We start from the raw sequence: 27,422 nt of genomic DNA, 5'->3' as shown, positions 1-27,422 counted from the left end.
TGGAATTTTACAGGTATTCTACACTTATGATTATTTCATCAGCAGTCATAATTTGACTTCTTCATTTCCTATTTGTATCCCTTTAACTTCCTTCTATTGCTTGATTTCTCTGGCTAGAATTTGTGGAAATATATTGAATAGGAGTGGTGAGAACAGGCAACCTTGTCTTATTCCTGATTTTTAAAGGACATAGTTCTTCATTTCGTATGATGTTGTCCTTGGGTTTATTATATGAAAATTTTACATTGGTGAGGTTAGTTAATTCTTTTCCTAGTTTCTCCAGTGTTTTACCATGAATGGATACTGGACTTTATCAGTGGTCTATTGTGCATCTATGAAGATAATCAAGTGTTTCTTGTCCTTAGTTCTATATATGTACTGAATTACATTTATTGATTCATGTATTTTGAAATAACCTTGAATCCCTGGGATGAAATCCACTTGACCATGGTGTACTATCTTCTTGATGTGTTTTTGAATATGATCTGCTACTGTTTTATTAAGAATTTTTCATCTATGTTCATGAGGGATATTGGTCTATAGTTTTCTTTCATTGATGTGTTTTTGATTTTGGTATCATGATGATACTGACTTTGTAGAATATATTTGGGAGTGTTCCCTCCCTTTTGATTTCATGGAATAATTTGAGGAAAACTGGTGTTAGTTGTCCCTTACAGGTTTAGTAGAATTCAGCTGAGAATCCATCTGTTCATGGGCTTTTCTTGGTTGGAAGGTTTTTAAGTGATGTTTCAGCTTCATCACTTGATATAGTTCTGTTTAGATTTTCTATATATTCATGGTTCAACTTGGGTAGGTCATGTGTGTCTAGCAATTTGTCAATGTCTTCTAAATTTTCCAATTTATTGGAGTATAAATTTTAAAAATAGTTCCTAACGATCCTCTGAATTTCAGAAGTGTCTATATTGATATCTTTTTCACCCCTAATTTGGTTAATTTGTTTTTTTTTTCTGTCTTTCTTTGGTGAATTTAGCTAAGGGATTATCAATCTTGCTTGTCTTTTCAAAGAATCAACTGTTTCTTATATTGATCCTTTATATTGTTTTCTCCCTCAATTTCATTAACTTTATCTCTGATCTTAATTATTAAGATCTTATAGTATACACACACACACACACACACACACACACACGCTTACATACTCACACATTTTGTGTTTCTCACCAAGCTACCAGCAATTTGACCAGGAGCCAAAACTGGTTGTCAGCTTCCCATCTCCCAGTATAGGTTGTGGTATCTTCTCTGTTGCTAGAATGGGATGCCAGCAACAAAGGGGGTTCTCTCTCCTCAGTTTCTTAAACCAAGATAACACTAGGTATAGTCCTCTCTGTGCTTGCTTCAATCGCCCTGGACAAAGTGACTGCTGGGTCAGGAAGACAATTTCCTTTATGAGTTCCCACTCTCTGCCTCTGATCACTGCTACTTGGTCATTTAAAAAATGATTCCTGTTTCTGTGAGTGTGGTTCCCACTGGACTCTGTCCAGCAGCCAAGTGATTTTAATCACTTTCACTACTTTTCCAACCTTCTCTCTGTCAGTTAAGATTCGCCTCCCTCACTATTCTACATAGACAATTTTTTTTTCATTTTTTTTATTGTAAACAAATGGGATACACGTTTCTCTGTACATGGCGTAAAGGCATACCATTTGTGTAATCATAAATTTACATAGGGTAATGTTACATAGACAATTTTATTTACCATACTTTCTTCTCTCTCTGCTTGTTCTCTCTCTACCTTCATCAGTAGGTTGGTGGTAATAACACTGCTGCTACCAAACTGGTGTATCTCTTATATATTATTTCTTATGTTAAAAGTTTCTGACTTTCTGTGTTTCTATGATTATTTTACTGTCCAATGTTGGAATTCATTGAAATCACTTAGCCACCCACCTTGCTGAGGTGCAGTCTTCCCACTTTATAATCTTGAGCTGAGGAATTACTGGAAAGTATACCCTTCCTATAATCTGCCACATTCAACTCCCAAGCTTATTGTGTTTGGTATTATTATATTCACTCCACTTTCTAATGACTGTTATTTGCAAAATCTATCTTTTTTCATCCTTTTTTTTTTCTTTTTTTGGTACTAGGGATCGAACTCAGGATACTTGACCACTGAACCACATCCCCAGCCCTATTTGTATTTTATTTAGAGATAGAGTCTCACTGAGTTGCTTAGTGCCTTGGTTTTCCTGAAACTCTCTTGAACTTGTGATCCTCTCGCTTCAGCCTCCTGAGCCACTGGGATTATAGGCATGCGCAACCGTGCCTGGCTCAACCTTTTACTTTCAACCTATTTGCATCTTGAATTCTAGAGGTTTTTGCCTGTAAATAACAATTGGAGTTTTTAAAAATATCCAGGCTGACCATCTCTGTCCTGTTTATGATTATTATTGATATAGGTGGATTTAAGTTGCCATTCCTATTACTTTTTGATTCCTATATTTCAGATCTTTTTTGTCTCAATTCTTTATTTACCACTTTTACTTTACAAACCATTTTCTTATATGTTATTTTATTTATTTTATTCTATCCTATGTGCATTTTAAATTATTTTCATAGTGGTTACCATGGGACTTACTGTATTAATCTTACTATCTTCTTATTTATAGTAACTTATTTTCAGTGAGATATGTAAGCATTATTCCTATGTAGTTCTATTTCCTTTTACCCCTTTTGTGCTATTATTATAAATATTACACTGATATGAAACATATGAATGCATTAGCATAATTGTTACTTTTTATAATTGTATGTTTATTAAAGAAGCCAAGGGATGATAGATGTTTATAGAGTTTTTTTTAATATTTATCATTTCTGGGCTGGGGAGATAGCTCAGCTGATAGAGTGCTTGCCTCACAAGCACAAGGCCCTGAGTTTGATCCCCAGTACTGCAAAAAAAAAAAAAAAAAAAGTATTATTTCTGCTTCCCTTCATTTTTTCTTGTGGGTTTGAGTTACCAATAGTGTCTTTTCCTTTCTCTTCTACAAATTTGTGCCAATGATACTTGTTTGTGCTGTTACTGTCAAATATATAACATTTTTATATGCTATATGTTTCACAACATAATTGTTTACATATTCTATACATTTGCTTTTTACATTACTTTGCAGATGATATGAGTTATGTTGCTTATATAATTGCACATGTATCTTTGTTGTCACTCTGTGTTTCTAATGTGGCTTTCTATTTCCATCCAACTTTGCTTGCTTTCAGTCTGAAAAACATATTTTGTTACTTTCTATTTTGCTACTGTCCCCAGACTTTGGTGAGCCATTTATTATACTTGATGAAGTATTGTATATCTCTGGATTCCAAATTTGGTTTAATGTTCCAGCTTTTGATGTGCCCATGTCCTTTACTCAGTATTGGCCTTATTCACTTTGAGTCTCTCTTAGCTCTCTTATCTTGTCACCAGCCTTTGGTATACTGCCACTGTGTCCTTGGGGAAAGTTCTAGGGACAACATCAAGTGTTTGGTGCATTTCAGTACTGTACTCCACCATTCTAGTCTACATGTACTGGTTAAAAGTTAGTATATATTATTAGTTGCTTTATTCTTTTCCCATTCTATAAAAAGTTTACTACTTCTGTCTTGCTTGAGGAAGAAAACAAGTGTCTCTCATTAGTCTTAAAAAGGGTTCATATTTTTATGAAATTCAGGTGATCTGACTTTGCATCTTCAGCTCCCTAATGTGTTAAAATATGGTCACTCTGGTATACACAACTTGTTCTCATTTCTAGGGCAGAAACAACATTCTGTTATTATTTCCTAAATGGCAACCAAATGTAGAAGTCTCCTATGTAGTATTTCATTTTGGTTTTAAATTCATATATTTTTCTTCTACACACTAGCCTCCCATTTAAACTTTGAAAAGAAGTATCCTTCTGAGATTCTGTGCTTTTGTATGAAAAGACACATTTTAGTATAATTTCCACATGTAGGTCACCTCACCTGAGAGGCCTCATTTTAGGGAAAAAAGATCTTTAGTTACTTGTTGAATTAGAAATAACTCACACCTGAAGTAAAATATTGCCATTCTAGTTGTGGTAATAAGCAAAAAGTTATTAGTGCCAAGAATAAATACTCAAAGTCTGGTATTTATCATTGTTTCCCTTTAATTTCTGAACTGACAAATGATAATTGCTCAGGCAATTAAAATAATTAGGAAAATGTGAAAGCACAAAAGGAGAAGCCTTTTAGAAGTGCAATTTAAATGCATAAGGAAGGATTTTTGTGTGGTTGCTGCACCTTATCCCAAAGCAGACTGATTACCAGGTGTTTTTTGTGGGCGGACTACTGATCAATCACATGCCATCTGAGTTCTGTCTGGGAACAAGGCCCATTGGAAGCATACTTACTCAGAAGGCAAAGTCTAGTTTTAAAGAAGGTTTATGTGCATCTAAGGATTCATATTTTGTAAATGCCTTGGTAATAAAGAATGGTTTTCAGAACCTGCATTTTTCAATATGTTATACCTTTGGAATGTGTTTTTCAAATACACTATTTTGTCTTTAAGTAAGGATAAGAAAAACATGAATAACATCTTTAGATGGTCTTACCATTTTAGAATGCTTATCCATTTTGTGAGCTATACAGGGCAATCTGAAGGAGACTGTGAAAAATAATAGAAGATTGACAGCAGCTTTGTGAAAGAAATGACAGTTTCTGTGAGGAACAGAATATTTCTTGGTAAGATAGGCTAACCTTAATTTAGAGAGAATACACCTTAAAATCAATCAAGTGGGCATTAACTGCGAGAACCACTTTGGTATTTGTATGCCCAACTAACACTTAAGCCATTCCATTTTCTGATGGGATAGTGACAGCTAGGATTGGTGTCAGAGATTGATGATACCAATTTGTGAGGATAGACTATCTTAGCATTAAATAGATGGCATTTTATTACAATTTTGTAAAATTTGTTCTATTAGGCATGTCTTATTCAGTTCAAGTATACTTTCTATTAAGTTCTTCATTCAGATTATTGCAGTCAACTACTGATAGTTTTATGCACCAATACCAAATTATTTATTTCAGGTAACATTGTCTTGATTTAACTAATTTAAAGGTATATTTCTTATAAACTAAAATTGGCCTTTGCTACATTAGAATTTTATATTTCTCACAGAAACTCATTTATCATATTATACCCCTGTCATGCAGGACATGAAATATTTTGTGCACAATTCCTACTCATTTATTGTCCATGGACAAGGTGAAGTTAAATAGATTTAACACATAGAAACATTTAGAAGATGATGAGGTTCAAAGGGAGAGTATTCAGTGAATTTGGACAAGAGAGAGTTTCACTAAAAATGATGCTGATGCTGGGGTCAGCAGCAATCATTTGGTAGAGATGCTTGAATGTGATAGCTGAGAGGTTTATTTCAAAATAAATTATTATGCCATTCTACTTTCCATTACTTGAACATGATGAATGATACCAAATAAATGACTTTGATTTGAAAAATCACTCTCCCAAATGATATTTAGAAAGTGTGTAGAATAATAACACCAGTCAACAATGTTAATTGGCTACTAATTTTGTTTATGTTGATTACATTATTAAGCAAAGATATGTGTCTTCTCTCTATATAGCATACTGTATGTTACAGAGAACACTTTACTAGGCATTGTAGAATAAATGAAGTGTCTGTTAGTAAACAGAAGGCACAGTTTTAACCTAGCAGGTAAGCGAGTGCATGTGGATATAATGTAAAAATTAGGTGTGTGTATATAAAAAGCAAAGAGTAAAATGATTATAGTAAACTTTACTAGGTAAGATGCCAACTTAATTGGCATGCAAGTTAAAACACTTACAGCCTTAGCAGATATGTTCCATAAATAGAACTATCTTGAAGTTCCACTAGAATCCCCTTTCTTTTCAACAAAGCAATTCATTTGCCTTAACCTGCTATAAATGGAAATACTCTTCCAGGTACATAAATGAGTTTTCAGCATACTTTCTCTGAAGATTTTTACAAGTTCTTTGCATTATAACTTTTCATTCTTGAAAGTGTATCACTTACTGAGTAAAGAACTAAACTGGACTACTAGTGATTTTCTCAGTGTTAGACGGATGTCTAAAATAAATTGGAGCTATTTAATTTCTCCTTAGTCTCAACCAAGGGACTGGAATGAGGGTCATCATATTGTGAATATGTAAATGTTGAAAACCATACCATGAATATAAACCTTCAAAAATTCTTGCAACAATATGTCCTAGCCTCCTTGCTGATGAAGGCCTTGAATATTTAAAATATCTTTGCTATAATTTGGACTGCTTTGGAATCAGGGCTATGAAATGTTGAGTTAAAATATGGAGAAAAGATTTGTAATTTGTGACACTGGTTGAAAAAAATATTTTCAAAGTCTGGCAGCAAGAGTCCCTCTAACCAGTTATGTAACAGTTCCAAAGTTGGGTTTAGGTATCAAGTTCACTATGAAATAAATTTGTTTTATGTCGTATGTTTTTCTGATTATACTCATTAGACCTAAAGATAGATGCCATATCATTTTGAATGTAAGAAAAAACCTAAAAAGTCCAAAAGTTATTTACCTATGCAAATCAGTTTCAAAAGTAACATTTTAATTTGAGTCACAATTTGAGCCTAATCAGAAGACTTTTCTATGAAAGTCCCTGGGGTTAACTCTGTAGGCGTTTTGGAAATTTAAACCTTCTTATATGTTTCTAATGTTTATTAACTTAAAGCCCATAATATCTTATTTTTAAAAAGCATAACCTGCAAGCTAAATGAATACATAATAAATATGTGCATTTCAAGGATAAACAGAAGAGAGTTTACATTATTTTAAAATTGCCCTTCCCTGCTATGATTCATATGCCACATAGAATCTATGATGGGACTATGAATCCATTTTTCATACCTTTCAAAGAGTTCTAAAAAAGAAATTCTTCAATTTTTAGTGAGACTTTAATAAACCATGATGGCATTCTGGAATATATCTACGATGGAATTTCTTTCTAAGCTATTTTTTGAACAGAAACTCTTTTAAGCCAGGAGCTTTTATAGGATATACTATGAAGTCTGTGGCCAGGTGCTTCAATGAGTAATTCATTCAGAACCTGTGCTTCCACAATGAATCATTTAGGAGTGGTTTAAATTGAGTGTGCTATAACTATCCATAGTTTATTCATTTGAACTAAGAAGTTTAAATAGGTGTAGTAGTATATCTGTTCTTTCAAGCTGTGTTAGTAGTGTGACAGAATCTAGAATACAAGATATGAGGGTTGCTTTGTTTGGTCTTTGATGAAGTGGTTTAGTCATGGGCCTTTTTGAAGTGAAAGAAAGGAAGACTCGGGTCTCAGTTGGAGATACTGATACTCAGGTGATAGGTATAGCCAATGTTAGGTGTTAGATATTATAGCCAGTCTTATTCCTATGAGGGAAAAAAGTGCCAGTGGGATTGTGTGAGTACGAGTACACACTTATAGTAAACTACACTTGGATAAATGTAGACAGAATTAGAAATATTAGGGATGTATACTTATGACTATATTTCACCCAATCCATTTGCTTACCACTTATGCCCAGATATATGTGTGTGTGTGTGTACAGGTGCTCCTGAACTTCACAATGGGATTACATCCTAATAAGTCTGTAATAAGTTGAAAATATCATAAGGCATAAATACATTGAATAACCTAACATACTTCATATATTAGCAACAAGTATACTTTAGATTATCAGTTGTTTCCCCTTGTGATTTTGTAACTGATGGGGAGCTGTGGCTCACCAATGCTACCCAGCATGTGATAGAGTATTGTTCTACATATGTCTAGCCCAATAAAAGATCAAAGTTCAAAGTAGAATTTTTAATGAATGTATATTGCTTTCATAGTATTATAAAGTAAAATGTCGTCATGTGAAGCCATTGTAATTTGAGAACTGAATTAGCCCATTTTCTGACACTACAAGGAAATACCTGATGTTTAGAAATTTATAAAGAAATGAAGTTTATTTAGCTCACAGTTGTGGAGGTTTAAGGGCATTGCTAGCATTGACTCTGGTCTGGCGAGGACCTCATGACAGATGGCATCTTGGTGGGAGCAAGCGTGAGAGGGATCACATAACATTATAGGAAGACAGTGCTATAGAAGGGGCTTGTCTTGCCTCCTGCCCCCATTTTTAGCAGTATTAGGAATTGAACTCAGGGCCCCCTTACCACTGAGCTATATCCCCAGCACTTTTTTATTTATTTAGAGACAGAGTCTAACTAAATTGCTGAGACTGGCCTTGAACTTGTAATCTTCTTGCTTTAAGTTTTCGAGTTGCTGGGATTACAGGCATGTGGACACACCACACCCAGCAAGTCTTCCCAGATTTATAACAACCCTCTCATGAGAATGAACTCAGGGTCTCATGAGAACTGCATTAATTCTTCAGAACAGTAGCACTCCAAATGTCCTAACTCCTATTGGGCCCTACATTTTGAAGGTCCTATCATCTCAACACTACCACACAGAAGACCAGACCGCTAACATATAAACCCTTGGGGGAAAAACATACCCAAACCATAGCAGGGAAAAAATATATATACACACACACAGATATATATATATATATATATACACATGTATGCACATAAAATAACTAATATATGTACATATGATTAATATAGATATATCTTCAGATGATGTAGAACTTTTACTACAGTGGCATTATGGGATTGAAACAGCCAGTTGAAAAGGGAAATTGATGAGTTTTTTCAAGATGGCGGCCTAGAGGGTGGCTGCATTACGTGTTGCTCCAGAACTCAGGATTCAAGAGAGGAGATATTGAGACGCTTGGGACCAACTCAAAGTAGCCGGGTGACTCTCACCCCCTGGGGGGGCATCCCGGATGGGACGGGGGTCCCGGAACGCAGAAACTTTGTGAAGTAGAACTGCCGGCGAGACGCCCCTCCCCCCGCTGGAGCAGTGAACTCGGACAGCTGGGAGCGCCGTAGAGGAGGCCGCTCGGCACAGCGCTGGGACTCGGAGCAGCCACTGGGGCTCCGGCGGCTGCCCGGTGGAGGAGTGGCGGGGAGAACTGTGTGGACTCAGGACACCGGGGCCTGCCCTGAGGAGGAGGAGAGGAGCGTGGCCACTTGGATTCGGAGAGACTGCACCAGAGCTGCAGGCGGTTGCCAGAGGAGAAGCCGCGCGGCGAGCTGTTTGGAATCAGAACGACGCTTCTGAACACCGGGGCCTGCCCTGAGGACAGGGAGGAAGAGGAGCGGCCGTTGGATTCGGGTGACTACACAGGAGCTACAGGCGGTTGCCAGAGAAGGGGCTGCGTGGCGAGCTGTTTGGACTCTGACCACTTCTGAACCCCGGGGCCTGCCCGGAGGAGAAGGAGGAGGAGGAGGAGGAGCGCGGCTGGTCCTTTGGACTCGCAGTGACTGCATTAGCGCTCCAGGCGGCTGCTCAGAGGAGAAGGCGAGTGGTGAGTTGTTTGGTCTTAAAGTGACAGCTCCTGAACACAGGGGGGCTGCCTGGAGGAGAAGCGTGGTGGGACGCTTGGTCTTGAGGGGCCACACCAGAGCTCCGGGCGGTGCCCAGAGGACCCGTGCAGCGGGTCACGTGGATTCAGAGCCACTCAGAGGGACTGCTCCTGAACACCCGGGGGGTTATCTGGAGAAGGAGGAGGAACGGGGAGGGTCACTTCGACTCGGAGTGATTGATTGCCCCGGGCTACGGGTGGTTGGTGGGAGGAGGAGGCACGAAGTGAGTTTCTTGGACTCCTAGTGACCGCACCGGCATACTGGGCGGCTGTCTGGAGGAAGAGGCCTGTGGCGGGTCTCTGGGACTCAGAGCGATTGTTCGGGGCCACAGGTGGCTGCTCAGAGGAGGGGCCACGCAGCCAGGCGATTAGGTGCAGAACAGGGTCCCAGGATCTAGGAGGCTTCTGGGTGGAAGAGCCGCACAGAGACAGGCTTAGGGCGGAGCGAAGGTTCCAGGCCTATGGGCAAATTCTCTGAGGAGGGGCAGCCTAAGGAGATTCATCTGCGAAGGGTGAGGCTCCCAGGCCCAGGAGGTAGGGCCGGGCCCCTGGAAACTTTGCAGAGGAAGGCAGCCCAGCCCAGGCAGTAGCTGTAAATTGAGGGGAACCTCTAGGAGGAAACTGACCAGCGAGACCTCCCCACTGGGTGAGTCTTCCCTGCCTGGTGAGGTTTCCCCACAAGGACGGTAAAACCAGAGACACAGGCCCAAACAGGCCTTGCCTCAGCCCACAGCCTAGGTCCCCTTTGGATGACCATTGGTCAACAAGTGGAGGCACCTCTGCCCACTAGCAGGGAATATACCCCACCTGAAGGCCACCACTCCTAGAGAGGCAGCTTCCTTGTGGAGCACCGCATTATCAACCTCCTCCAAGACTTCAGCCTACTGAAGGCTAAGAGGGGATATATATAGAAATCTTCAGGGTCATTGTAAATCAACAGAGGAAATCTGCAATATCTCAGCGGTCCACTGATATCTGAACAACATGAGAAAACAAGGAAAGAAAATGCTGCAAACAAATCTAGATGTTACATCAATAAAACCCAATGACAGCATGGCAGAAGAAATGACAGAAAAGGAGTTCAGAATGTACATAATTAAAATGATCAGAGAAGCAAACGAGGAGATGAAAGAGCAAATGCAAGCATTGAATGATGAGATGAAAGAGCAAATGCAAGCATTGATTGATCGCACCAATCGACAGTTAAAAGAGCAAATATAGGAAGCAAAAGATCATTTCAATAAAGAGTTAGAGATATTGAAAAAAAACCAAACAGAAATCCTTGACATGAAGGGAACAATAAACCAAATTAAGAACTCCATAGAAAGCATATCCAATAGGATAGAACACCTGGAAGGCAGAACCTCAGACATTGAAGACAAAATATTTAACCTTGAAAACAAAGCTGAACAAACAGAGAAGATGGTAAGAAATCATGAACAGAATCTACAAGAACTATGGGATATCATGAAAAGGCCAAATTTAAGAATTATTGGGATTGAGGAAGGCCTAGAGAAACAAGCCAAAGGAATGAACAACCTATTCAATGAAATAATATCAGAAAATTTCCCAAATCTGAAGAATGAAATGGAAAATCAAGTTCAAGAGGCTTACAGGACTCCAAATACACAAAATTACAACAGACCCACACCAAGGCACATTATAATGAAAATACCTAACATACAAAATAAAGACAGAATTTTAAAGGCTGTGAGAGAAAAGAACCAAATTACATTCAGGGGGAAACCAATACGCATATCAGCAGATTTTTCAATCCAGACCCTAAAAGCTAGAAGGTCCTGGAACAACATTTTTCAAGCCCTGAAAGAAAATGGATGCCAACCAAGAATCTTATACCCAGCAAAACTTACCTTCAAATTTGACGATGAAATAAAATCCTTCCATGATAAACAAAAGCTAAAAGAATTTACAAAAAGAAAGCCAGCATTACAGAACATTCTCAACAAAATATTCCATGAGGAAGAGATGAAAAACAAAGAAGCAAATCAGCAAAGGGAGGAATTATCCTAAAGGAATTGTCAAATAAAGGAGGAAACAAGTTGTGTCAAACAAATAAATAAACAAAATTTTAAAAATGAACCAAATGACCGGGAAACCAAATCATTTCTCTATAATAACCCTGAATGTTAATGGCCTGAATTCATCAATCAAAAGACATAGACTGGCAGACTGGATTAAAAAGAAAGATCCAACAATATGTTGCCTGCAAGAGACTCACCTCATAGAAAAAGATACCCATAGATTAAAGGTGAAAGGATGGGGAAAAACATACCATGCACATGGACTCAGCAAAAAAGCTGGAGTATCCATCCTCATTTCCGATAATGTGGACTTCAAGCCAAAGTTAGTCAGAAGGGATAAAGAAGGTCATTTCATACTGCTTAAGGGAAGCATAAATCAGCAAGATATAACAATCATAAACATGTATGCCCCAAACAGTGGCTCATCTATGTATGTCAAACAAATCCTTCTCAATTTCAGAAACCAAATAGACCACAACACAATAATACTAGGTGATTTTAACACGCTGCTCTCACCACTGGACAGATCTTCCAGACAAAAATTGAGCAAAGAAACCATAGATCTCAACAACACAATCAATAATTTAGACTTAACGGACATTTATAGAATATTCCATCCAACCAAGAGTGAATACACTTTCTTCTCAGCAGCACATGGATCCTTCTCTAAAATAGACCATATATTATGCCACAAAGCTAATGCTAGCAAATACAAGAAGATAGAGACACTAGCATGTATTCTATCAGATCATAATGGATTGAAGTTAGAAATAAATGAAAGAGTAAAACACAGAAACTATTCCAACATCTGGAGATTAAACAATATGCTATTATATGATGAATGGATAACAGAAGATATTAGGAAGGAAATTAAAAAATTCTTAGAGGTAAATGAGAACAAAGAAACATCATATCAAAATCTCTGGGACACTATGAAAGCAGTACTTAGAGGGAAATTTATTTCATGGAGCGCATTTAATAAAAGAAGTAAAACTCAACAAATAAACAACCTAACACTACAGCTCAAAGCCTTAGAAAAAGAAGAACAGAACAGCACCAAAAGTAGTTGAAGACAGGAAATAGTTAAACTCAGAGCTGAAATCAATGAAATTGAAACAAAAGAAACAATACAAAAAATTGACAAAATAAATAGTTGGTTCTTCGAAAAAATAAACAAAATTGATAAACCTTTAGCCACACTAACAAAGAGAAGACGAGAGAAAACCCAAATCACTAAAATCCGGAATGAACAAGGAAATATCACAACAGACAGGATGGAAATACAAAACATAATTAGAAGCTATTTTGAAAATCTATACTCCAACAAAATAGAAAATTTCGAAGACATCAACAGGTTTCTAGAGACATATGAATTGCCTAAACTGAATGAGGAGGACATAAACAATTTAAATAGACCAATTTCAAGTACTGAAATAGAAGAAGTCATCAAAAGCCTACCAACAAAGAAAAGTCCGGGACCAGATGGGTTCTCAGCCGAGTTCTACAAAACCTTTAAGGAAGAGCTCATTCCAATACTTCTCAAAGTATTCCATAAAATAGAAGAGGAGGGAACCCTCCCAAACTCATTCTATGAAGCCAATATCACACTGATACCTAAACCAGACAGAGACTCATCAAGGAAAGAAAATTTCAGACCAATATCCTTAATGAACATCGACGCAAAAATTCTCAACAAAATTTTAGCAAATCGCATACAAAAACATATTAAAAAGATAGTGCACCATGATCAAGTGGGTTTCATCCCAGGGATGCAAGGTTGGTTCAACATCAGGAAATCAATAAACGTAATTCACCATATTAATAGACTTAAAGTCAAGAATCACATGATTATTTCAATAGATGCAGAAAAAGCATTTGATAAAATACAGCACCCCTTCATGCTCAAAACACTAGAAAAAATAGGGATAGTGGGAACATTCCTTAATATTGTAAAGGCCATTTATGCTAAGCCCATGGCTAATATCATTCTAAATGGTGAAAAACTGAAAGCATTCCCCCTAAAAACTGGAACAAGGCAGGGATGCCCTCTTTCACCACTTCTATTCAACATCGTTCTTGAGACTCTGGCCAGAGCAATTAGACAAACCAAAGAAATTAAAGGGATACGAATTGGAAAAGAAGAACTCAAACTATCCCTGTTCGCTGATGACATGATTATATATTTAGAGGAACCTGGAAATTCCACAAGAAAACTCTTAGAACTCATAAGTGATTTCAGTAAAGTAGCAGGTTACAAGATCAATGCCCATAAATCCAACGCATTTTTATACATAAGTGATGAATCTTCAGAACGAGAAATTAGGAAAACTACCCCATTCACAATAGCATCGAAAAAAATAAAATACTTGGGAATCAATCTCACAAAAGAGGTGAAAGACCTCTACAATGAGAACTATACAACACTAAAGAAAGAAATTAAAGAACACCTTAGAAGATGGAAAGATCTTCCATGTTCTTGGATAGGAAGAATTAATATTGTCAAAATGGCCATACTACCTAAAGTGCTATACAAATTCAATGCAATTCCAATTAAAATCCCAATGACGTACCTTACAGAAATAGAGCAGGCAATTATGAAATTCATCTGGAAGAATAAGAAACCCAGAATAGCTAAAGCAATCCTTAGCAGGAAGAGTGAAACAGGGGGTATTGCAATACCAGATCTTCAACTCTACTACAAAGCAATAGTAACAAAAACGGCATGGTATTGGTACCAAAATAGAAAGGTAGATCAATGGTACAGAATAGAGGACACGGACACAAACCCAAATAAATACAATTTTCTCATACTAGACAAAGGGGCCAAAAATATGCAATGGAGAAAAGATAGCCTCTTCAACAAATGGTGCTGGGAGAATTGGAAATCCATATGCAACAGAATGAAACTAAACCCATATCTCTCACCATGCACGAAACTAAACTCAAAATGGATTAAGGACCTCGGAATCAGACCAGAGACCCTGCAGATTATAGAAGAAAAAGTAGGTCCAAATCTTCACCTTGTTGGTCTAGGACTTAACAGGACTCCCATAGCACAAGAAATAAAAGCTAGAATCAACCACTGGGATAGATTCAAACTAAAAAGCTTTCTCTCAGCAAAGGAAACTATCAGCAATGCGAAGAAAGAGCCTACAGAGTGGGAGAATATCTTTGCCAATCATACTTCAGATAGAGCACTAATCTCCAGAATCTATAAAGAACTCAAAAAACTCTACTCCAAGAATTCAAACAGTCCAGTCAACAAATGGGCTAAGGAAATGAATAGACACTTCACAGAAGAAGATCTACAAGCAATCAACAAACATATGGAAAAATGTTCAACATCTCTAGTAATAAGAGAAATGCAAATCAAAACCACCCTAAGATTCCATCTCACCCCAATTAGAATGGCGATTATCAAGAATACGAGCAACAACAGGTGTTGGCGAGGATGTGGGGAGAAAGGTACACTCATACACTGCTGGTGGGGCTGCAAATTAGTGCAGCCACTATGGAAAGCAGTGTGGAGATTCCTTAGAAAACTTGGAATGGAACCACCATTTGACCCAGCTATCCCACTCCTTGGCCTATACCCAAAGGACTTAAAATCTGCATACTACAGAAATACAGCCACATCAATGTTCATAGCTGCTCAATTCACAATAGCCAGACTGTGGAACCAACCTAGATGCCCTTCAATTGATGAGTGGATAAAGAAACTGTGGTATATATATACTATGGAATATTACTCAGCCATAAAGAATGATAAAATTATGACATTTGCAGGCAAATGGATGAAATTGGAGAATATCATGCTAAGTGAGATAAGCCAATCTCAAAAAGCCAAAGGACGAATGATATCGCTAATAAGTGGAGGTTGACACATAATGGGGGGGAGGGAAGGGTTAGAGTTAGGGTTAGGGAGGGGGGCAAGTATGCAGGAAGGAAGTACTGTATAGAGGGTAAAGAGGGGTGGGAGGGGTGGGGGGAAGGGAAAAAATAACAGAATGAATCAAACAACATTGCTCTATGTAAATTTATGATTACACAAATGGTATGCCTTTACGCCATGTACAAACAGAGAAACAACATGTATCCCATTTGTTTACAATAAAAAAAAAAAAAAAAGAAAAAAGAAAAGGGAAATTGATTACATTGTCTACCTGTTATGAAATTGTCAGTTTAATTAATTGATATATCTAGTCATAGATAATGAGATTTTCATGACATTTAAATTCAGAATTTTGTGAATATTTTATTAACAATCCCCATGAGAAAATAGAAATGACACTGTTAAGTCTTAAAATAATCCATCTGTTAACAATTTGGTCTACTTCTCTGTATGTTCTCTGAACTCTGATTTTTTCTTTTTATGTTCTTTACGGATAATTTCTCATATATTTCATAAAATTTTTGCTCCCTTACCCTCTACCTATAACTGTCATGTACTCTATCCTTTTTACCTTAAAGGTCTATCTTGTCCAGTGTTGTCAACTCTTCCTCTTATGATAGGATGAAATTCAATAGTTTTTATGTGTTATTTCATTAAATATTTGCTTCTGTGTCTATTTATGTGTATCACTCATATTTAATTTTTGATATGAATTTAATGCTATTTTTTATTTATATGATTTTATATGTAAATATATATCATTCAAATTCTGTGTATAAAATCATACACATTGTTACTTCTTCCCCACTTCTTTCCCAAATCAGTTCTTATTCTCCTATTGTCTCTGTTATGATTCTGTCAAATGCTTAGTCACCATATATTAAAATGTAATTATCCTTATTTATATTTCCTCATCTTTCCTCCTTTCTTCTGACATTCAGTTATTCATGAAGTGTAACTTATTTTCCCCTTAAATATTTAACCCATTTCCACTTGTATGTTCTAATATATCATCCCAATTATGGTTCTTCCATTTTCTCATCAATTCTTTCCATGTGAAGTCTGGATATACTTTTTAAAATATCTTAAACTTCACTGAAATTTATCTTCTCAGTAAACCCAACTAGTAGACTTTTCTTTTTCTTACTCTTTTTCAACTTACTCATGTTGGTTTCCTACGTGCTATTATACCTAACTAGCTTTTCTGCATGTCTAGTTTTTCCTGATAGATTTTTAGTTCTAAGATGTTAGGCACAATAGTATATATATTTATCCCAATCAGGACTAACTAAATTCTTCTGTATGGTAGGTGCTTTATAAATATTTGCTTAAATATATTGAACTTAAGAAATTTTAATAATAAAGATTTGATCACTGCTTTGAGTAAATAGTTTTTTTTTCTATGAAGGAAATTATATGAGGAATTACTTTACTCGGGAATATTTATTTTCCTACCATAGTAGAAAACGTAATAGATTTATGTCTTGTTTCCTTATAGCTTTACTCAAGTTTTATTTTTCTCTTTTATTTTAGTTGAATGAACTATTATCAAAGAACAATTATTATTTTGATCAATTGCTGAAAGCAATAGGTTTTTTCAGATGTTGATTACCATAGGCAACCAACAAGTAACTGAAGTCACACCAAAGGACCTAGGTGGGGGTAACACTGTTCTGAAATTCCTGAAGTGTGACCTTTTGCAAAATTCTTTTGGCAAGGTACATAATTGTGGGCAGCATTATTTCAAAGGACATCATCATAGTTACCAGTATAAAAATAGTCTGATGGCCTTTGAGGGCCATGTACAACTGGATTGCCAGTAGATTTGTCTTTTATGCGACCTTGTCCATCTTTTGTGAAAAGAAAATCTTAGGGACTCATCATTATTCATGTATTTCAATTGTCCATTCCTTTCTTTCTATATATAATAATTTCCCCCGGCATTCTCTTTTCAAAGAGAGGGACACTCTAGAATGAATTTAAACTGAGATTTCCAAAAGGCCACAGTTCAAACTTTGATATTATGGCAATTATCAATCCAAGATGTAACAATGGAACACTTTAGATAAAAGCGTTAATGCTATTCTGATTTTCAAATAGCATAAATAAATTTCAGTCAATTTGATATATATATGTATATGTGTATGTGTATATATATGTATATATATATGTATATATACACATATGTATATAGTTATGGTGATTTGGCCATTAACCTTGGCAATGCCAATCTGTTCTGTTACATTCCCTTAATTTAGTGTTCCTGATAATAGTTAAGTTGTACTTTACAAAGATTCATGCACTACTACCTTCTTAAAAAATAATAGGATGGGGAAAGAGAGAAGGAAGATTAAAAGGCTAGGCCAGAGGTGGGGAGAGGAAAAGGAACAGTGAGGGGGGAGAGAAAGCAACAAGGCAGAAAATTAAAGAAAGGGAACAAATGAAATAAAATAGACATATGCTGGTAAAAATATGAAAAAGTTGAAAAAATAATACGTGTAGAAATATGCTGATACAAGTATCCCAAATCTATGAAGGCACAGATCACTGACTTGAATAGTCATTTTGTGATATCTCATAGGACTGTTGTAAATACATGGTTCAGAAACTATATTCAGTTCTTAGACATCCTACTCATATTGTCTACTGGGTAAGCAGTGGGTCATTTGATTTTTTTTTTCATTTGGCTACAGTTGATCAAACCAGGAGTATACATCTGCTAGTCCCTGTTTGTTCCTTCCACTGAGATTATCTTTTCAAGCTCAGGGGCTGAGGTACCCATTCTGGGTCAACAATGCTTGGACCATGTTTATAGAAAACTTGAGAAAAATCAATCTTCAGAGAATAGAGAGAGGCGGGGAGAGGGAGAGGGAAAGGGAGAAAGAGAAAGAGAAAGACTGAGACAGACCCTCAGAGGGAAGTAGAGATAAGAGCTCATGTAGCTCCAGAGACAGGACAGGAAAGGAACTAGCTGGCCTTCTTTCTAGTTCCTGTATATATATATATATATATATATATATATATATATATATATATATATATATATATATATATATATCTCCTGTCATGGGTACCATCTATGTTTCTTTCCTTTGCTTTATGTATCCTTGCAAAAAAGAAACAACCCTATTTTATGTTTAAGGTAGCTCAGTGGAAATGGCCTCAACATCTACTTATTTACAGATCATAATTTGGGAAGCTCTGTCCAAAAGAAAGTTAAGAAAATCAAGATTAGCCAATAAATGGTGAGAGCAGAGTTGACTGGAAATGGTTAAAGTTAACAGGAATGAAGCAACAGCTAGGATAGGGCAGGAAATTAGTGTGGATAAAAGTAAGACACTGATATATCAGCAACTTATTATGGTATCTGTGTGGTAGAGGCAGGGAAATGATCAGGCTAGCCTAAATGTACAGGGGTGGAGTGGAAAGATGCTGGTGTTCAGTACCTCTGCACTTTGCCTGTCTAGATTTACAATCTAAAACAAACACGTACTGTTAAAACAATGTTGATTCTGTGAAATGCATCCCACATAAATAAATCTTGAAATCCAAAAATCACTCTTGATTTCCCATCACGTACCAAATCTAAATAATGTCTAAGTTCTGTCAGAACAATCTTCAAAATCTACCTGCAATATGTCCACTTTTCTCTATTTCCATTACTACAGAGGTAATATAAATTTACTTCTTTCCTAAATCACTTTTCTTTTGTCTTCCAGCTGCCATTACTCATTCCTTCAAAACTATTTTCCCTAGGGAATGCAGGGAAATCTTTTAAAAGTAAAAGAATTATACTCCTTCTCTGTTAAATTATTTTATCATTTACCAGTTATTTTTAGGACAAAGTCCAATCTCTACACCATAGTTATAAGACCCTCTATGATCTCTCAGTTTCATTGTTTGCAATTTTGTGCCTGAATCTTTAGGTATCAAAAATATTTAACTACTTGTACTTTTTCACATATACCTGCATCTTACTCTAATTTTTAAATTCCATACGAAGAAAGAGAACATTGCTGGTAACCTCATAAAATCCTTCATGAGCCCTTAAAGTAATGATTTTCTTCTCCTCAAACCTATTTAGTATTGCCACAAAGCAGTTTTCCTTTATTTTGAGCTTTATTTTAATTTAAGGTATGTGTTGCTTTATGTTGTGTCACTTGCTTTAAATCATGTTTGTGAGATTTATCCATGTATTTGCTTATGATACAGGCTCACACATTCTCATTGCTTATTTGTATTCCATTATATAAATGTGCAACCATTTTTAAATCCATTACACTGTCTTTGGATATTTGGATTGTTTCCATTTTATAATTATTACAAATTAAACTGTTATGAGCATTCTTATATGTCTCTTGATGCACATGTGCATACATTCCTGTTGGGTAAATACGTAAGAGTAAATCATATTCTTCTTTATGACAACCTAATTTAAATGTCATTTTTCTAAGTAGGCTTATCTACCCCTCAGTCCCAAATTGGGTTAATTGATCTTGTTCTGTTTGGCCATATATGTCTGTGCTTCTATTTAAGAAAGTACTTAGCAACCTGTAATGAAATATGTTTGCATGCATGTATTTTCCAATAGATTTTATGCTTCAGCCTTGCATACAAGGATAGACTTTATTAATTTTTGTATCTTTAGCCCATAGTAGAGCTCTTGGCACATGGGCAATCAATATGCATTTTCTGAAGTATAAATATTAATATGACCATAAAAGTATAAGACCTGTTTATGAATTGATACATATTGAGGACTCCCAGAATTTTTCAATCTAATAAATAAATTAACAAAGTTTATGAGCACCTACTATGTACCAGGTCTATGTTAGGGACGCTAAGTCATAGAAAGATTCCCATCTTCAAGTACAGTTTCATTCAGGAGAAAGAATTGGTGTTCACGAAAGTAACTGAAACCAGCAAATGGTAAATTATATAGTATAATAGCTAGTCCAGTTAGATTTCAGGAAAGTAAGGAACTGCTAATGTTGAAGGATTCTATATAATGAACTGCGTTGTGCATTGAATAAGATATGTCATGATTTGGAAAGAATGGTGAAGAGAAGGAATTAGTATAATGATCTCATATCAAAATTCTTATCAAGTCTGTGGACTAAATAGTCCTTTGAGACATAGAGTTATGTGCCACATGACAACATCCTGGTCAATGACAGACTACATGTATGGTGGTAGTGTCATAAAGTAATATTGCCTGGTGATATTATAGCCCTCTTAGTTTTCATTTTACTCTATGATGTTCAAACAATGACAAAACCACTAACTGATGCATTTCTCAGAACATATTCCCACTGCTTACTCTTCGACTAAGATGATGTGGCCTACTCACAGAGATTTCCTTGTCTTGCTAGGTAAATTGGCCTTTATTCATTGTACGGTGGGAATCCAGCTAAAGTGTTCAGGAAGGCAAGTGACAAATATTGGTACAAGATGATAAGAGTCTGAATCATCACAGCAATGCTAAAATATTGAAGATATAGATAAATATATGGAAGTTATTGGAAGGTAGAATAAATAGAACATTGTGGTAATAGAATATGGTGATTAAAAGGTGCTTTATAATGCAACAAATAGGGTACCACAGAAATGTTTTGCACCCACATAAACTATGACACTAAATATTTCAATGGAGCATGGTAATATGTAACCATTTTTAACCCTGATGTCTTTCATATGAGTTTGAGAATATCTTTTAAATCTAGAGTTTGACAATATAATTCTTAAATAGATACGTTACTTATACTGTATATTAAAGAAAATTTGCACAGAGTCCTTATCAAGGTTTTATGACTTATTTTGGTATTTGGAGCATACTTTGTACTTTGAAAAAAAGGAGAAATAGGCAGTTTTCATCAACAGGTGCAGAAAGGTCTCTAAAACCAAGAGTTCTTAGACTTTAAGGGCTGTGATAATCTATAATGGCTATAAGGTTACTGACATATTACTAACTTCACATGAGAATTATGGGGATAGGCACAGGAATTCAAAATTGGCATCACTTAATTACTATATCTAAGGATTCTGATTTATTTAATCTCATGTGGGGACTTGGCATCATCATTTTAAAAAGAAAAAAAAAAAACCCAAATAGGCCTTGAATTTGGTGATGCCCACTTAGGTACTGCACAAAAGTGTGACCCATGAAAGAAAAATAATTGATAAGTTTGACTTCACTAAAATTAAACCACAGACTGGGAAAGAACATTTGTAAAATACATACCTGATAAGAAACTGATATCCAAAATAAACCAAATGTGCTTGTAAAACTCAACAATGAGATATAACAGACCTTTTAATTGCCACTTATTTATGCATAGAACATCTGAACAGACTTCACCAAAGAAGTTATGGAGATGGCAAACAACCATGTGAATGATCAACACGAAATGTCATTAGGAAATCGAATATCAAGGAAACGAGAGGGAGAGGGGTATGAAAAATGGTGGAATGAGACAGACATCATTACCCTATGTACATGTATGATTACATTCATGGTATGAATCTACATCATACACAACCATAGAAATGAAAACTCGTACCCCATTTGTGTACAATGAATCCAAAATGTGTCTGTAAAATAAAAAATAATTTAAAAAACAGCAATGAGAAACCATTACACAACTATTAGAATGGCTAAAATCAAAATTTGGACAACAAATGGTGAGGAAGATATGGAGCAACAGAAACTCTCATTTATTGCTTGATGGGGATGCAGAATGTTACCCTTTTGAAGGCAGGTTTGCGTACCCTTAGCATACAATTCAGCCATCTTGATCCTTCGTGTATACCTAAATGAGCTAAAAATTTGACACAAAAGTCTGCACATAAGTGTTTATAACAACTTTATAATAATTTCCAAAATATAGATTTAATCAAAATGTCCTTCAGTAGGTTAATATATAAACAAACTGTGATATAGCTATACAATGGAATATTATTCAGAGAAAAAAATAAATGAGCTGTTAAACTACAAAAAGTTATTATTGACCTTAAAAGCATAATGATAACTGAAATAAATCAACATGACAAAACTACATGTTTTACAATTGCAACTATAATGACATCATGGGCCAAACATAATTATGGAGACAGTTTAAAAATCAGTGGTTGGCAGGAGTTCTTGGAGATGGAGGGGTGAATAGGTGGAGCTAGGGTATTTTTTGAACACTGAAACTAAATTCAGTATGAAATAACAATGATGAATATGTATAATTATGTGTTTTTGACATTTGTGAAAAACCATAAAATGTAAAATAAAATGGATTCTGCTGTCATGTATATTTAAAAATTACCAACAAATAAAATAGCGATTCCTAATGTAAACTATGGACTTTGGGTAATAAAAATGTATCAGTATTGTTTCACCAATTGTAACTGACATAAGATGTTAATAATAAGGGAAACTGTGTGCAAGGGAGAAGAGGTATAGGGAAAAAATGGACTTACCTCTTGCTCACATCCTGCATAGGTGAGGGAATGGGTATCCATTGGAGAGATGGGCTGACTGTGAAATAAAATCTTTGAAAGCAATACATCAGAAAATAAGACAAAAAGGCAAGAATATTTTTAAAGCAGGGGCATGATCAGCTGAGCCGTCCAAAAGGGTCTGACTCTCTAACAAAGAAACAGCCCGCACTTGCTTTCTTTATAGTGGTACAGATCAAAGGGGATCAAAAGGTATAAGGTTTTAGTGTGGGAGGAGTCTTGTTTAGGTGCTTGCTTCTTGGTGGGCCGGGATCTTGCAGTAAGCAGGTTATTTGGCATTTGGTTCTTGGCAGGTTACTCCGATTCCTGGGGCTGTGTTTGAACTTGATCTGTGAGCTAGAACAGAGTGCCAACTTGAGATGGGATTCTAGCACCAGGAGGTTTCCGCCTAGGAGTTTCCATAACAGGGCTTCCCTGTCTAATGGCATGAATGTTGCTCATTTCACACATGGCACATGGATGTCTTCTCGCAATTACCTATATTTTTTCTGTGAACCTAAAACTCTTTAAAAATGTCTATTAATTAAAAACAACTGTGTAGACAGAGCAGAGGGAGTGAGGAGACTGCATCTGGCTCCTGCTCTCACAGCCATTGCAGAGCACTGAGCTCCACAGAGACAGTGCCGGGGCAAGTGAGAGTCGGACAGGCACTGGGCGACTCTGGGCCTCACTGAGGAAAAACAACCAAACATGGGCAAAGGAGATCCTAAGAAACCGAGAGGCAAAATGTCATCATATACATTCTTTGTGCAAACTTGCCGGGAGGAGCACAAGAAGAAGCACCCAGATGCTTCAGTCAACTTTTCAGAGTTTTCTAAGAAGTGCTCAGAGAGGTGGAAGACCATGTCTGCTAAAGAGAAAGGAAAATTTGAAGACATGGCAAAGGCTGACAAGGCCCGTTATGAAAGAGAAGTGAAAACCTATATCCCTCCTGAAGGGGAGACAAAATGAAGTTCAAGGATACCAATGCACCCAAGAGGCCTCCATGGGCTGCCTTCCTTCTTGTTCTGTTCTGAGTATCACTCAAAAATCAGAGGAGAACATCCTGGCCATTGGTGATGTTGCAAAGAAACTGGGAGAGATGTGGAATCACACTGCTGCAGATGATAAGCAGCCTTATGAAAAGAAAGCTGCTAAGCTGAAGGAAAAATACGAAAAAGACATTGCTGCCTACTGAGCTAAAGGAAAACCTGATGCAGCAAAAGAAGGAGTTGTCAAGGCTAAAAAAAAGCAAGAAAAAGAAGGAAGAGGAGGAAGATGAGGAAGATGAAGAGGATGAGGAGGAAGAAGATGAGGAAGATGAAGAGGATGAGGAGGAAGAAGATGAGGAAGATGAAGATGAAGAAGAAGATGATGATGAATGAGTTGGTTCTAGTACAGTTGTTTTTCTTGTCTGTAAAGCATTTAACCCCCCTGTACACAACTCACTCCTTTTAAAGAAAAAAATTGAAATGTAAGGCTGTGTAATATTTGTTTTTAAACTGTACAGTTTCTTTTTTTGTATAGTTTATACACTACCGAATGTGTCTTTACATAGCCATGTCCTGGTGGTATTTTCTATAGCCACTAACCTTGCCTGGCACAGTATAGGGGTTGTAAATTGGCATGGAAATTTAAAGCACGTTGTTGTTGGTGCACAGCACAAATTAGTTATACATGGGAACGGTAGTTTTTCATCTTCAGTTGTCTCTGACGCACTTTATACGAAATAATTGGTGTTCTGTTAACTGAATACCACTCTTTAATTGCAAAAAAAAAAATGTTACAGCTGTTTTGTTGATATTCTGAATGCGTCTAAGTAAATACATTTTTTTACTGAAAAACAACTGTGTAGATTATTCTAATATTCTGTCATGGTAAAGACTCAGTGAACTAAAATTTCTAGTTTTGAGACTTACAAGAAATTTGGAGCAATTCATCAAAATAGGGAATGTACAACCAGGGTTAGTAGTACATAAATGATGGAGTTCTGCATAGGATATGCTTATTTTGAGTTACTTATGAATAACTAAATAGAGATATCCAGCAGAAACTTTTAATTTCCTTCTAATCACATTTTATATAATATTTCAAATTCAAAAATTTTTCCTGATATTATTAATAGCAGTGTTTGAAAAACCAATCTTAATTTAGCATTTAAAAGCCTAATGGATTTGAAAAGGATGACTCAGAGCAAACATTTTTTTTTAATTGTAAACAAATGGGATACGTGTTGTTTCTCTGTTTGTACATGGCGTAAAGGCATACCATTTGTGTAATCATAATTTACATACGGTAATGTTGTTTGATTCATTCTGTTATTTTTCTCCTTCCCCCCCACCACTCCCACCCCTCTTTTCCCTTTATACAGTACTTCCTTCCTCCATTCTTGCCACTCTCCTTAACCCTAACCCTAAACCTAACACTAACCTCTCCCACCCCCCATTATATGTCATCATCCGCCTATCAGCGAGATCATTCGTCCTTTGGTTTTTTGAGACTGGCTTATCTCACTTAGAATGATATTCTCCAATTTAATCCATTTGCCTGCAAATGCCATAATTTTATCATTCTTTATGGCTGAGTAATATTCCATTGTATATATATGCCACAGTTTCCTTATCCAATCATCAATTGAAGGACATCTAGGTTGGTTCCACATTCTGGCTATGGTGCATTGAGCAGCTATGAACATTGATGTGGCTGTATCTCTGTAGTATGCTGATTTTAAGTCCTTTGGGTATAGGCCAAGGAGTGGGATAGTTGGGTCAAATGGTGGTTCCATTCCAAGCATTCTGAGGAATCTCCATACTTCTTTCCAGAGTAGCTGCACTAATTTGCAACCCCACCAGCAATGTATGAGTGTACCTTTTTCCCCACATCCTCGCCAACACCTATTGTTGCTTGTGTTCTTGATAATCGCCATTCTAATTGGGGTGAGATGGAATCTTAGGGTAGTTTTGATTTACATTTCTCTTATTACTAGAGATGTTGAACATTTTTTCATATATCTGTTGATTGCTTGTACATCTTCTTCTGTGAAGTGTCTGTTCATTTCCTTAGCCCATTTATTGATTGGATTATTTGTATTCTTGGTGTAGAGTTTTTTAAGTTCTTTATAGATTCTGGAAATTAGTGCTCTATCTGAAGTATGAGTGGCAAAGATTTTCTCCCACTCTGTAGGCGCTCTCTTCGAATTGCTGATAATTTCCTTTGCTGAGAGAAAGCTTTTTAGTTTGAATCTATCCCAGTTGTTGATTCTTGCTTTTATTTCTTGTGCTATGGGAGTCCCGTTAAGGTAGTCTGATCCTAAGCCAACAAGGTGAAGATTTGGACCTACTTTTTCTTCTATAAGATGCAGGGTCTCTGTTCTGATTCCAAGGTCCTTGATCCATTTTGAGTTGAGTTTTGTGCAGGGTAAGAGATAGGGCTTTAATTTCATTCTGTTGCAATAATAACAAAAATGGCATGGTATTGGTACCAAAACAGACAGGTCGATCAATGGTACAGAATAGAGGACATGGACATAAACCCAAATAAATACAGTTTTCTCATACTAGACAAAGGGGCCAAAAATATGCAATGCAGAGCAAACTTTTAATTAAAAACTATCACTGACCTCAATATTCCATCTGCAGCAACAGTGCTGAAATCCTACCTCTTGCTTTGCCTATAGATATAGCTTTTGCCACAAAACAATACACTGTCCCTTGATACTGTGATTATTAAATTAAAAAAAAGCAGAGAAAAAGAAGAAAATAAGTCGTAAAACAATCCATGCCTTTGGATAACAAAAACATACTTAAGAGAATGAAATGTATTCCTCCAGAGACAACATTATTTCCTAAATGACCAAATAAAACTTCTGTAAAAAGATATTTCTTCTTTTTGTTTATGTCTACTTAAAATGATTTACAATTCTTTTCAAAGCAGTTAAGAACTGCATTTTGAACTCTGGCATTGGTTTTATTCATTCTTTCTCTTGCTGCATATACTCTAGCAGTTCATCATAATGCAATCAACTTTGGAGCTTAAAATATCCAAAACACTGCAGTATTGAAAATATTTGGATTGATTTGGAAAGATAAAATATTTTTCATTTCATTTCTATAAATTTAAAACTTTCAGTCATCTAACGTAAGATGATTAAGGTTTTGCTGTATGTGTAAACTGAAAGGAAAATCAAGTGATTATTATCCATAAACATTTTAATCCTTCCAATATATTCACCTTGAAAAGCCAGATTCCAGAGGCATAAAAGTGTTTTGATGTGAATTGTCTAGTATATAATTTTGTCTCTCTTCCTCAGTTTTCATGCAGACATCCAGTGTATGTTATTTAATTTTTATAGTATGACCATTTTGTATGAAAAAGATATAATATAGGTAGGTATTTGTTATACAAGACATTTGACCTGTCCATATTAGCTTTAATGAAAATTATGTTGTGCTATTGAATTGTTAAAAGTTGACATGGCTG

General features: G+C 36.2%; 1 pseudogene across 1 annotated transcript; it reads left to right on the top strand.

The window, feature by feature from the left end:
• The first annotated feature begins 23,583 nt into the window (after nt 1-23,583).
• Nucleotides 23,584-24,343, top strand: LOC306651212 (high mobility group protein B1-like; annotated as a pseudogene). The gene has a single exon. The product of its transcript is annotated as a high mobility group protein B1-like (transcript).
• The last annotated feature ends 3,079 nt before the right edge of the window (nt 24,344-27,422 follow it).

This window comes from Sciurus vulgaris (genome assembly GCF_902686455.1).
Source record: "Sciurus vulgaris genome assembly, chromosome: X".
NCBI classification, from domain to species: Eukaryota; Metazoa; Chordata; class Mammalia; order Rodentia; family Sciuridae; genus Sciurus; species Sciurus vulgaris.
The sequence above is the reverse complement of the archived record's forward strand: the minus strand, read 5'-3'. Positions and strand labels throughout refer to the sequence as shown.